We start from the raw sequence: 13,736 nt of genomic DNA, 5'->3' as shown, positions 1-13,736 counted from the left end.
CATTGTCTTTGCCTTTATTCTTAGGGGCGAAAAACAGAAGGAATACGCCAGTGGTCATATTGTACTATTTCTTGGGCTTTGTTCCTTTCTTTTTATGGAAACTCATTCTAAAAACATGGTCAGAGCATGCCAAGATCCCTGTCTCTTTTCATAAAGCATCAACTCTAAATGCAAGTTTATCTGTTATATAAAGTGGTGATAGTCACAGAAAAGTACTTTATTTTATTATGTCAGCTGCATTTAAGGTCAGTTTCCTTGAAGCTTACAAGTTTTATATTTCTTTTGGAGTCTCTTCTTCCCTGTTCAATCTCTGTAATACTTTTAAAAATGAACCGCAATCAGGAAAGTCAGATAAATGATGGCTCTAATTTCAGTATGAAAACCAAAATTTGGGATGCCTGGGTGGCTCAGTGGTGATCCGGGAGTCCCAGGATCGAGTCCCACATCAGGCTCCCTGCATGGAGCCTGCTTCTCCCTCTGCCTGTGTCTCTGCCTCTCTCTCTCTCTCTCTCTCTCTAGTCTCTCATGAATAAATACATAACATCTTTTTTTTTAAAGAAAAGCTAAACTCATCTATAATAATTAAGAGGTTGTAAAGAAAATCCATCAGATGTGATACCATATTTAAAAATTCGTAGCATTCATAAAAATACAGATGTCAGGAGTCTCATTTTCTCATTCTCTCCCAAACACACCGAAGGTCGGTAAAAGCCAACGAGGTAAAGCTATTTAACGTAAGGTACGTGCAATGGTGACCAGGTGGGTCTGGGATTTACCGATATAGTTTAAGATCCTTTGTTGCCATTGAAAAGCTTGCAATCTGACTGAGAAGCAGAGAGACTGGTATGGAGTAGCCAACTGCAAATCTAGCCACCTATTATATGCTACATTGCTCAATATTAAAGGTAACTTCCCTTCCTCCGCCTGATTTTAATTAGGTCCAACCTCTCCGTCTGTCATTACCTCCACCACACCTTGCTCATATCCTTTAGAGCATCTATCATCACAGCTTGTGATTCTTTATGTGTACGCTCTTCTATTACCCACTCTGCCCATGTGATTGTGAGCTCTAGGGGCAGGTGCCTTGTCCAGTTTACCCACTGATAGATACCCAGTGCTTAGCACAGAGGTCAGCATCTATATGTACTGTTTGAGGTTTTGCTGAAGGCATGAGTGAAAGAAAAAACGAATAAATGGGCATCACAGCCTGCGTAAAACTAGAGGATTTTAGATTTTAGTCTGATTGTGTGCTTTAGAAGGAAGCCTCATGATTTGGGTTTTTGATGAATTGTTGTTTGGGATGGAGTTTGTTCAATGAAAGGAAAAAGCCCTGTAGGAAGTAGATGGTAAAGAAATGCCTCTGACCACCCTCCTTCTCCACTACCCAGCGTGTCTAGGTGCCAGGTGATCTCTAGAGATACAAGTCCAACTTCAGGGAGCAGGGAGCGAGGCTTTATAAGTTGGTCTCAGGCTTCTGGTTCTCCATGGTAGTCTTTGGGGAGTCAAGTGTGTATAAGAGCCCTTCATTACTGAGCATACAATCATAGTAGCAGTACTGTCTTCCAAGTACATTCAACGTGCCACATCCTGGGTTCTGAACAACAGCCCTAAGAAGAGGATGTTATTCTCGAACCCATTGTACACTGAGGTTACTCAGGATCAGGAGAGGCTGGAGAACACCGAAGTGTCCTGGCTGGGATTTGAACCCAGTTCTGTCTGTGGGAAGTACATGCTCTTTGCCCATGCCTCCCTCAAGGAAAAGAGAAAGGAAACAAAGTAGGGTCTAAGTTCTTCTTCCGATTGATTTAATTTGATTCTCTTTCTTTTTTATGCTGGAACACAACTTCAGAGCAGGCATTTAGTCCTTCATTTAATCATTCAATGGTCATTGAACTTTTAGGCCCTTTGGCATCTAAACATTCACTCATTCACCTGGGCAACGAACAGTTCCTCAACACTGTTTATGTGCCAGGCACAGTTCTAGAGGCTTCTAAATTTATCAGTAAACGTCAAAGATCCATACTCTCACAAGGCCTACATTTTAGATAAGGAGATGAACCATAATCCGTAAACAAAATGATTAATAAGTCAATTATGTTGCATTTGAAAAGATGTCAATTGAAAGGGAAAAAATGGGGTGGGAAAAAGAAAAAGAAGAAATGGAAAAAACAAAAAGTTGAGGGGTCTGGTTGAGGAGCTCAAGGAATAAGGAAGGTCAGGCTACTCCTTTTTTTATTTATTTATTATTATTTTTAAAGATCTTATTTATTTTGGAGACAGAGAGCAAGTTCATGAGAGAGAGAGAGTGAGTGAGAGAGCTAGAGAGAGCATGAGTGGAGGGTGGGGGGGCTCAATCCCAGTCTCTGGGATCATGACCTAAACTGAAGGCGGATGCTTAACTGACTGAGCCACCCAGGCACCCCTGGCCCCTGGGCTGACCTTTAAATGGGGAGCTCAGATGAGGCCTCCTGGAGAAGCTGACATTTGAGTAAAGATGGGAAGCAAGTAGGGAGTGAGGCACATGTGTCTTCTCCAGGAAGTATGTTCCAGGTTAGAGGAGCAGTCAGTGCAAATCCCTTAATTAAGGTGGCGCAAGGACTTTGCTTTCCAGGAGTTGACACCTCTTGTGGTTAAAAAGCTAAATAAACAAACAAAGTAATTATAAATAATTGTAGTTGAGGGTAATAACTTTTAAGGAGAAGGTGTGTGCCCATTGTGATGATAGCACAGAAGCAAAGGAACCGAGTGCCCAGAGGCATTTGTGAGTGCCTTGCTGAGGAGGTGCTGAGGTTTTCATGCTTTTTTTTTTTTTTTTTAAACATAGGAATAGTCTCAGATTGACAGGGCGGAGGCCCAGATGCAGCTCAGTGGAGCGTTGCATATCCCGGAGGCAAGAAGTGCTTAGCCTGGTGCCTGAAGGTGACAAAGGGTTGATGGGATGGAAAGGCAGTTGGTTCAGATCCTAATGAGTCTTGCTTACTTACTGCTGGGAAAACGTTTCACTTCTTGAAGGTGATGTTGAGCCTCTGAAGGATTTAAGTTGGGGTGGGGGGAAGAAGTATTTGGTTTTTTTAGGTAAGAACGTCAAGGTCCCTGAGAAATTAAGGAACTTTCAGGGCTATGGAGCACTAACTGTGGGAGCCAAAATACAAATCTAACCTCGATGCCACCAGAATTCCCTGCCTTTGTAAGGGTCTGCTGTTGTCCCAGGGCAGTTAACTTTGTGAAGTGGGGTGCTGTTCTTGCAAGGGGAGACTGGTCAACATTGACCCGCCTTATCTTTGTGATGTTCAGACTCCTCTCTGTCAAGAACCCTACTATTCCAAGGAACCCAGAACTCGTGCCATCAGTCATGTTACTAACATCTGAATCACAGGGCTCAGCGGCCAATAATATTTCTCCCTTTTAGGAGTGCTTGACGTCATAGGTACGTGAAGGGACTTCGCTGAGTTCACCCAGCAAATCACTCTTAGACCTGAATGAGAACGAGAGGAAACAGTCTCCGGTACAAAGACAACGTGAATGCATTCAGTAGGCAGGAATATCATAGGAGCTGGAGCTTCAGGTAAACAGTTCTGCCAAACAAACTTAATTTGCTGTTTTAACTGCTGGTGCATTGAAATTAGATGAATAAGTATCAGGCCAATAGTGTAGGATCATCATAGCTGGTTTTCTGTCTCTCTTCTACAAAAGTAGAGACAGAAGCCCCTGATATAACACTCTGTTCTTCGCAGGGTTGTTTTTATGTCATAACTGTTAAAGTAAAGTAATATGTTAGCCTGAATTTGGTGTCTTGTTTTATCAAGGTAAATGTGAATATGCATGAGTTTAAAGTTAAGTCCTGCAGTATTTAAATTCTCTTTACTGTTTTTCTATTTCTGTTCCTTTTCTTTTGTGTGTATGTGTGTCGATGTGTGTGTGTTCTGGGGAAGGATTGATAAGAGTATCAAACTTTCAGAATATACTTTTTAAAAATATGAGGACATAATCATGTTTGGTATTAGTTGGGGGTATCTATTGATACCGAGTAGCGGTATATTATTTTCTTTTTTTTCAGTATAGTACTTAGGGCGTGTAAACTGAGGTTAGAAAACAGATCTCTAAAATTCAGTCCTGCAGAGAAAAAAAAAAAAAAAAAGAAGAAGAAGTTGCTCTCTCATATAAGGTTTAGGCTGGGATTTCAGGTCTAAGGAAGCCCCAACTTCGTGCTGTGATTCACAAATCAAGGTTCACGGCTGCTTTGGCATCTTAAATGTGTGGGTCAGCCAAGCTGAATGGGGAAAGAGCATGGAGAAGTGCACTTGGATAGTGTGTATGGGTCACATCTGGATGCGGCACACATCACTTTTGTTAAAATTCCCAGGGAGATGCTTCTCCCTCTGCCTGTGTTTCTGCCTCTCTCTCTCTCTCTCTCTGAATAAATTAAAAAAAAAAATCTTGAAAAAAAAAATGCCCAGGGAGAGAGCTCAGTCACATGCCACACCTATTTGCAAGAGAGGTTGGGAGATGCTCCGCACCCAAGTGAGGAGAGAAGGTATTTTGGTGGACAGCTAAAGGTCTTTGTCTTAAATGGTAACACATTTTTATTTTGATTTTTTTAAAAATATTTTATTTATTTGAGAGAGAGAGAGAGTGCACAAGAGAGCACAAGCATGGGGAGCAGCAGAGGGAGAGGGAGAAGCAGACTCTCCACTGAGCAGGGAGCTCGATGCCAGGACTCTATCTCAGGACCCTGAGATCATGACCTGAGCCGAAGGCAGATGCTAAACCAACTGAGTCACCCAGGTGCTCCTATTTTTTTTTTTAAGATTTTATGTATTTATTCAGGAGAGACACACAGAGAGAGGCAGAGACACAGGCAGAGGGAGAAGCAGGCTCCACGCAGGGAGCCCGACGTGGGACTCGATCCCGAGTCTCCAGGATCACACCCCCAGGTTGCAGGTGGTGCCAAACCGCTGCGCCACCGGGGCTGCCCATCCAATTTTTTTTAATAGGCCAATGGGAGAGTGGTTCCAGCAACAAAAAAGAACACCCCCCTCGTTTACTATACATTCTGTGCACTAAATAATCAAACTCCTGAAACATCAAGCCCACAACTCAGAATCAGTTGGCTTGACTTATATCTCTCCCTTTAGTAGTTTTCCAGTGACTTATATCAGCCAAGTGATATTTTTCATTCTCATTCCGGGAGAGACCAGTTTTGCAATTACGAATCCACGATTCTCAAACACGATTCTAAACCTTAGCAGGTTACAATAAAAAGAGTTACCTTCAGATCACAATCACCTGCAGGGCCCTCTCACTCCTCTGAGTTTCTGACTTAGTAGGTCTGGAGTGGGCCTCATCATTTGCATCCCTCACAAGCTTCAGGTGATACTGATTTGGTGTTGGGTTTTTTAAAACCCCTGCCCTAAAAAAAATAAATAAAATAAAATAAAATAAAATAAAATAAAATAAAATAAAATAAAACCCCTGCCCTAGGCTGTGGGCCGTGTGGGGCTTTCTCTGCTTGGTAGTCCAAAACCAGCCTTCTCGGGGATCCCTGGGTGGCTTAGCGGTTAAGCGCCTGCCTTCGGCCCAGGGCCTGATCCTGGGGTCCTGGGATCGAGTCCCACATCGGGCCCCCTGCATGGGGCTTGCTTCTCCCTCTCCCTCTGCCTGTATCTCTGCCTCTCTGTGTCTCTCATGAATAAATAAAATCTTAAAAAAAAAAGCCAGCCTTCTCTGACCACCACTCCCCCAACTAATGATTTAGAGATATCTGTCTTTCTCCCCCCTACCCCCCCTTCTGTCAGGCGAAGCCGAAGTACTGTTTGAACTGGTTGAGTGTTTTCAGTAAAATGTTTCAACTTAAAATTGTGCTCTCTGACCAAATTAATTGGAGAGGTCCCAGTGATTTGACTTACTGCAAGTCTGAAAGGTGATGCCTACGCTTTATCCATTAACCCGGACCTCTTAAATTTTTTTTTTGTTGTTGTTTAGGCTTGGTTTTTGTTGGTTTTCCTTGTCCCACTGTTCCATTTCTGGTGTTGCTTGTCCTCCAGCTCTGGTAGGATATTTTAACAGTCTAATGAAAGGGTTAGAAATATTGTGTTTTCTTGGGAAGCGAAGTTGTGTTTTTTTGTATTGAATTCATACTTGGTCTGGACTTTTAAGGCCTGTTTTAAAGTGAGTAACCAAATCATGTTTGGGTTAAGTAAAAGAATGAATGTATGCAACTATATATTTTTGGGCAATTGGACATCTTGGTTTTTCTTCATTATTTGAAATAATATGTTTGATGGCTGTGGGTTGCCCATATAAACCCCACGTTATCAGACACTAGGCATGCGGATATTTTGTGGCTCCTTGCATAGTTATCTCAGAAAAAACCAAGTCTCTGAACCACAATCCTGTCTTTTGACCCAATCTGTCTGCTGTGTTCTCTTGGTGACTCACAGTAAAGCACAACAGGTGCTAATATGCCTAGGGCGGGAAAGGGGGGAACATATTTGAGACAACAGTTTCAAGTCTTCCAGGTAATTAACTCAGCATGCTTTAGCTGGATTGGTACCAAGTGTGTGTTGGCCCGTGCTGAGAAAAATACTTTGTCCCTTTCATCAGTGGATCTCAAAATGCTTCACAAACATTAATTAATGGTTATCACCCGTCCCATCATCCCCACTTCCAGAGGAGGAAACTGAGCAATAGGAGCCAGCGAAGTCCCTTGGCTATAGCTTTGAGGCTGGGCGCAGTGAAGTGTAGAGCCCAAGACTCATTTTGGTTGCCTGACCTTGGGGTCAAGCTTCTTCCTGTTGCTGGAACAACTGGCCACATCTTAAGTTTGGACAATGAAGGCTAGATCTCCTGTCAGCTTCATCAATTCAAAACCCAACAACAACAAAGGAGAAATTTTAGGAAATTAGACTATAGGCTATATTATAAATACAGTGTGTGTGTATGTGTGTGTGTGTGTGTGTGTAAGCACATGCATATACTTTTGAATATGTTGAGATAGAATTATTTCTTGTGGAGGGGCACCTGGATGGCTCAATTAAGTATCTGCCTTTGGCTCAGGTGTGATCCCAGGGTTCTGGGATGGAGCCCCAAGTTGGGCTCCTGGTTCAGTGGGAGTCTGCTTCTCCCTTTCCCTCTGCTACTCCTTCCACTCGCATGCACTTGCTCTCTCTTATTCTCTTTCAAATAAATAAATAAAATATTTTTTTAAAGAATAATTTCTTGTTGAGACAGCATTCTATAAGAGTTAATTTATTGGACTTCGCTCTGCAGAATGTGACAGACCAATGAATGGCCCAAAGTAGGAAGGAGGAGTTGCTTCTTGCTTTGTCTCCAGTGATGAGTTAGCTGGGAGCAGAGGCTGACCCCAATCCTCAGGGAGGGGCTACATCACAACTCAACTTTCCACAGGATAAGTGGCTTTACTTCCCTACATGCGAGGGACTACAGCCAAACCTATCTTTACCACCAGCTGGCATTCCCAAACAGGTGCCTGCTCCAGGCTGCTTGTCCCTACCTACCAGTTTGTTCTCCCACTTGTCTTATAGAAAGAGCAACAGGTGGTAGACACGAGTGCTTGCTGACTCTTCTGCTTGGAGTTTGGGCCTGTACTATTTGCCACTGGTAGTACTTTGCCAAGCCCTCTGTACAACAGGCCCATTTTAGGCAGTGGAGTCTGGCTACTTGGTCTGGTTCTCAGTCCTGGCATCTATCTGTGACACTAGTGGGGATGTTTTTGTGCACTTTGGTCGAGGACTTCCTGAAGATGACCAAGGAATTAAGGGGGTCCAAACTCCTCATCATACATTTTTACAGGGTGTCAACATAAGCATAGAATACATTTAATTAATAATCACATATACATAGAAAACACACCTCTTGAGTGGTAGCTATTGATTAACTTCTAATCCTCCTATGGTCTTCAGAAACCTCTAGCTAAGGTGGTAAGGGACAGACATGCTGCTTTCCTGTAGCCCATACCTCCTTACTTTTTGTTTTATTTTTTAGATTTTATTTATTCTTGAGACACACAGAGGCAGGGACACAAGCAGAGGGAGAAGCAGGCTCCCTGCAGGGAGCTTCATGAGGGCTCCTGAGTCAAAGGCAGATGCTCAACAGCTGAGTCACCCAGGTGTCCCCCTCCTTTCTGCCTGAAATTTGGGGTTCCCCTTCTGTGGTTTAGATCACTGTTGATCCATGCCATTCCATGAGATAATGTAGGATTTTTATTACTGCTTCCCTATTAGTTTGGTTCTTATCAATTATCTTAGAATTACCTAGATATGCTGGTTAGAAAAAAAAATTCTAGTTTCTTGGCCCTACCCTGAGAGATGGAGATTTAGTGGGTCAGAGTTGAGGCCCAAAAGGCTGCATTTTTAAACAAACCTGCCTAAATCATTTATTTAAAAGCATTTGGTCCATGGACCCTACTTGGAAAAAAATGAGTTGCTATAGTTTTTATGTTTGAAAATACCCCAGGTTTATTTTGAGTGTAGTTTTTGCTAAGGCTGTAGTTCATAAAATGCTGGTTGCTTACTTAATTCACCCTCAAAATAGCTTTTGCTGCTTACCTGGTCTGAAAACTTTTCATCTTCTCTGAATGTTCTGTCCTACCTTAGAGATCCTTTTCCTTCTGTGTTTTCTGTGGTACACAAGATGGAAAGAATAGGTGTTCTATAGAAACCATAACCTGTAGATAGGCAGCTCTTTTTTAAATTAGAGCCCTTGGTCATGTATAACACCATTAAGCGCCCTTGGGTGTTCATTACTGAGTTTTTATTGTTTAAATAAATAGAATGGTATGGTTTTAGGTGACCCAGTTCTTAGGAAATTTGTTACCTATCAACCAAAAGAGTCTTCAGTGTATATACATCATATTACATAGAACTGAAAATAAAAGGACAGTCTAAACAAGTTTGATTCCTGATGGAATTTGAATTACCTAATCCTCACTCCCTGTTAATACCAACCATTAGCCCCATGTAGTGATGACATGGTAACCAGTGCTCACACCTGGACACTTGCCAGCTCTTACGGATCTATTAGCCCGCTGCCATTTTACATGGTTAAAAAGTGAACAAGAAGATTGGGGCTTTGACCATAGTAAGCAGGATTGATGGCTTTTCAACAGCATTGGTCTGCTGCCATGACAAGTACTATAGGCTAGGTGGCTTAAGCAACAGACACTGATTCCTTAGAGTTGAGGAAGCTCGGAAGTCAAAGATGAAGATTGTGACAGAATCAGATGCTAGACCCTCTTCCTGGCAGGGCTCTTAAATGGCAGAGAGAGACGCAGCTCACAGGCTTGGAAAGGCACACATGTCTTACCACTACCCCTATGACTTAATTATCTCTTGAGGGCCTAGGTAGGTATCTCCTAATACCATTGCAATGGGTGTTTTGATACCAAATAATTTTTTTTTCAATTTTAAAGAGAAAGGGGAAGAGTTGTACAACAGCCCCAGTTAGGACAGCTGCCCAGTATGCATAATCTTTACAAAGAAGAGAGAGCTGCAGGACAGGTGAAGGGTTCTACAGGATTTTTTTTTCTTTTTTCTTTTTCTTTTTCTTTTTTTTTTTTTTTTACATGAAGAGTTTAAATCATCACAAAGGACATTCCAGAAAGTTAGACTTTATGTTTTGAGTACGTGCAAGACTATAGGACTTTAATCTTACTGGAACCAGGGAAGTTTTTCTTGTGTTCAGAAGCCTCCGTTTTGGTTATTTTCTTTAACAAAGCAGATGTAGGATGTGTGCTCAGGGCAGAAATAGAGCAGTACTTTGAGGTTTTGCTGAGTTATTTAGGCCTTGGTAAATGTTAAAGTTTACCTTCTCCGGGAGCCCAGGATCAGGGCTCACAAACATTAAAAGGTGAAAATTTCCTTTATAAGTATTTGTGAGAGAGGATGAAGTACAATTGAGTCATGGCCACAGCTAATGCTCTGCCTTACTAGAGAGATTGGGACAACTGGCCTACAGGCCAAGCCGGCCCACTACCTGTTGTAAATAAAGTTTTATCGAAACACAGCCCATCATCATTTGTGGACATAACCTCTAGAACAGAAGCAGAGCGGTCAAAATGAAGACTACAGGTCCACAAAGCAGGAAATAAATACCATGGGGTCTTTGACAGAAGGGTTTGTCTTCACTGGCCCCCAACTATAAGATGGGCCATTTCTGTGGACATAGGCCACAGAAAACAGCAAAAGCATAAATTTGTCCCTGTAGGCATTAGATTGCCTGTGAGCCTTTCCGGAGGATTAGGATCATTCATTGGCAGAGAGTTGTCCTGTATCCCCTTGGCTGTAAATATAGGGGAGCAGTATTTTTTTTAAATATTTTATTCATTCATTCTTGAGAGACACAGAGAGAGCGAGAGGCAAAGACACAGGCAGAGGGAGAAGCAGGCTCCAGGCAGGGAGCCCGATGCCGGACCCAATCCGGGGTCTCCAGGATCAGGCCCTGGGCTGAAGGCGGTGCTAAACCACTGAGCCACCCAGAGATCCCAGGGGAGCAATATTTAAAGTGAACTTAGAGGTGGCCCAAAGACCTTAGCACTGTAAATGCTTGGAAGCCAAGAAGTCCTACACCATGATGTTCCAAACCGTATACTGAAAAATGGATAGAAAGTCATTGAACTACCACTAAGTTATTTAGAAAGTAAGAAACTTGGGATATAAAGGGACAAGGGAAAGTTAATTCAATGGAGCATTTCAGAGACCTAATATATTCCATCTCTAAAAAATATATAGGAGTGATGTTGTGTAGAGCATGGACTCGGGAATGCTGGCCTAAATCATTCCTTTGACTATTACTCCCTGCCCCCCACCCCTACAACATTGTACTAAATAATTCTAAGTAATCATGATTTGTCTTGCATTAGGGTCAGGAAATGGTATCTCTCTAGTTGTAACTCTGCTCACCTAGTTGAAACACAAATTTGTGGCTTCAAAGTCTATATTCCCATCATTCCAGTGATTGGAACTATTCATTCTAATTGTTTTAAACACTGTTGTTTAAAAACAGCCTCCAAAGACTGCCTCCAGAGGTTGCTCAATTATTTAAGAAGTTGATGCAGAGAAGCATTACATCCTGAAAAAGACACGCCATTAATTAACATGTCTTCCGGCTTATCACTGTCCCTCTTTGCATTTCATCCCATTGTCAAGTATGTTGAGTTTGTTAATAAGCAAGGGAGAAGATGCCCCATGTAGAAAATGCTGCTGTGGTCTTGTTAAAAATAAAATTGAAAGAAAGGCAGTGATCTCATGGTATGCAAGAAGCTCAGTTACCCATTTCCCCTTCCCTGCTGCAGTACAGCTGGTGGTAAGACGGGTCTAGGGAGTAGAAGCTTTTATCTCCTGGGTGGTGGTGTTGACTTTGTTGGGAGCTTTCTGTGGCAATTCACCAGTAAGATGAATTCATGATAAATAGGTTTGGGCAAGGTTCTTTTGACTGTGTGAGATTTTTCGTTTGTTTTGATGGCTGTGGGGACTTGTATTATTGATAGCTTACCTTTTTTTCCTAGACACAAATCACTTACTATGTTTAGAACTGCAATTGTACTGCCCAGACTGATCAATCTCAAACCACTGATTCATTCAGTGGCTCTGGGATAAACTCGTTACCCTTCTGCTCTGAGCCAACAGTTTGCCATTCGGGTTTGATAGATTCTGGAGACATTTATGAGATGTAAAATTAATACCTTCTCTGATAATTGAATACATTCAGAAAATGTTACATGGACATTTAAACTGCTTTCTCCAAGCTCCTTCGGATGGCAGTCTGGAAGCCTAACCACCTGGAGCCATAAACAAGCAGGTGTGGAATAGGCAGCCTGAATCCTCTGGCTCGGGACAGGCAGCATTAAATTAACTTGGAAAATGCAACAGAGAAATTCAGTCTTTCCCTGGGACCTGAATTGCTTCCACCGTGTTCCTACAAAGGAGTTGTGCTCCTGAAAGCAGAGCTCTAATTTGTATTGACTTTCTGTGATATGTCTGTGGGTGATGGCCAGCAGGTGTCCATGTGGATCGAGACAGCAGTGACCAAAGGCAGTGGCTGTTCTTTTGTCCACCCCCCTGCCCCTCTGTTTGAGGAAATCCTAGTGTCTTAATCAGGAATAGCATGTGCCTGAAGGAGTCTGATGTTTTTCTCATTAAAATTCACACCTGTGCAGACAGCCCAGTAGCTCTGCTCTAGGAAATCAGCTCACTGGGTATGGCTCACCGCCATTTCTCCTTCAGCTCTCACACCTTGAGTCTTTCCAGTGGTGTGTTGGAGCTAGTGTATCCTGACTCCCAAGAACCATTATTGAGCACATGTGTTCTCAACATGGTGCCCATTCATTTCTGATGACTTGAAACCGGTCAGCAGGGGTGGAGATGTTTACAAATGATGGCTCTCCCCCCAAAAAAGGGCTAGCTGATAAATACTTGCACCACTGGATCTTTTGTGACTGATCTGATCTCCCCGGAGTTAATGGTGACATGAAAGAACTTCATTATCTGTGCGAATCAATCTCAATTACTCTTCGTGTTGAGACTTGATAGCTTTGGTTCCTTCAACAGTTAATCCACATGTGAATGTATACTACATGCTAGGCACTGTGCCTAGCTGGAACCAGAATCCAATAACTTCAGAATCCAATAACGTCTTAGCCCTTGGGAAAAAATAGAGATGAAATTAACAAAACTTGCCATTTTCACTGTCTCTACACAATGCAGTGTTTTAAAAGTTAAACAAAATGTTGTGCAAGTAACTGTTGTTTCAGCCCCAAAAGATCTCCACTTTCCTTTTCCCCTAGCTCTTGGGAAGCGTTAATTCTGTTGATCGGATTTTTCTGTTTTACTGAACGTTTCATATAAATGGAATCCCACAGTACAGGATGCATTTGTGTTTGTCGTCTTTCACTGAGCATAATTTTGTCAGAGTTGTCCATGTTGTGGCCTGCAGCAGTATTTAATTCCTTTTTATGCTTGTGTAGTATTTCACTGAATATTAATCACTCATGAATTATGTACATGGGCTGATTCCAATATTTGGCCATTAGAAATAATGCTATTAACATTCATGTTGACTTCTGTATGAAAATAAAGTTAATATTTCTGGGTGTATACATGGGAGTAGAATGGCTGGGTATTAGGGTAGGGTAATTTTATGTTGTTATTTTGGAGAATGCAAACTGTTTTCTACTGTGTAGTTTGTATATATTTCCACTCAAAACAGGTTAAGGTTATAATTTTAGTATATTCTTACCAACATGTTTTATTTTTCAATTATTTATTACATTAATATATTTTTTTAGAGAGAGGAAGAGAGAGAGAAGGAGAGAAGGGATGGGAGAGGCAGAAGGAGAGAGAGAATCTTAAGCAGATTCTATACCCAGGGCAGAGCCAGATATGGAGCTCAATCCCATGACCCTGAGATCATGACCTGAGCCAAAATCAAGAGTTGGACACCTAACCAACTGAGCCACCCAGGTGTCCCTTTCCAACTTAGAAAAAATCAGCCATCCTAGTGGGTATGAAGCAGTATTCCATTGTGGTTTTAATTTTTTAATCTTCCTAATGCATAATTGTGATTTTTTAAATGTGCCTTTTGGCTATTTGTAGATCTTCTTTGGAGAAATGTCTATTCAAATCCTTTGCCCACTTTTAGAGGGATTTTTGCCTATTTTTTGTAAGAGGTTTTAAAAATACCTTTCATCCATGGTATAGGTTGTTTTTCTTCTCAATACT

At 41.9% G+C, this 13,736-nt stretch overlaps 1 long non-coding RNA gene across 1 annotated transcript in view; it reads left to right on the top strand.

The window, feature by feature from the left end:
- The first annotated feature begins 3,489 nt into the window (after window positions 1–3,489).
- LOC129495087 (uncharacterized) overlaps window positions 3,490–13,736 on the top strand; it is a 567,660-nt gene continuing 557,413 nt past the window's right edge. The window contains exon 1 of the long non-coding RNA XR_008661454.1: window positions 3,490–3,565. This is a non-coding gene — a long non-coding RNA (uncharacterized LOC129495087). The remainder of the gene's footprint in view (window positions 3,566–13,736) is intronic.

The sequence above is a fragment of the Nyctereutes procyonoides genome, unplaced genomic scaffold, assembly GCF_905146905.1.
Source record: "Nyctereutes procyonoides isolate TBG_1078 unplaced genomic scaffold, NYPRO_anot_genome, whole genome shotgun sequence".
In the NCBI taxonomy this organism is placed as follows: domain Eukaryota; kingdom Metazoa; phylum Chordata; class Mammalia; order Carnivora; family Canidae; genus Nyctereutes; species Nyctereutes procyonoides.
Note: the sequence above shows the minus strand (reverse complement) of the source record. Positions and strands in the feature narration are given on the sequence as shown.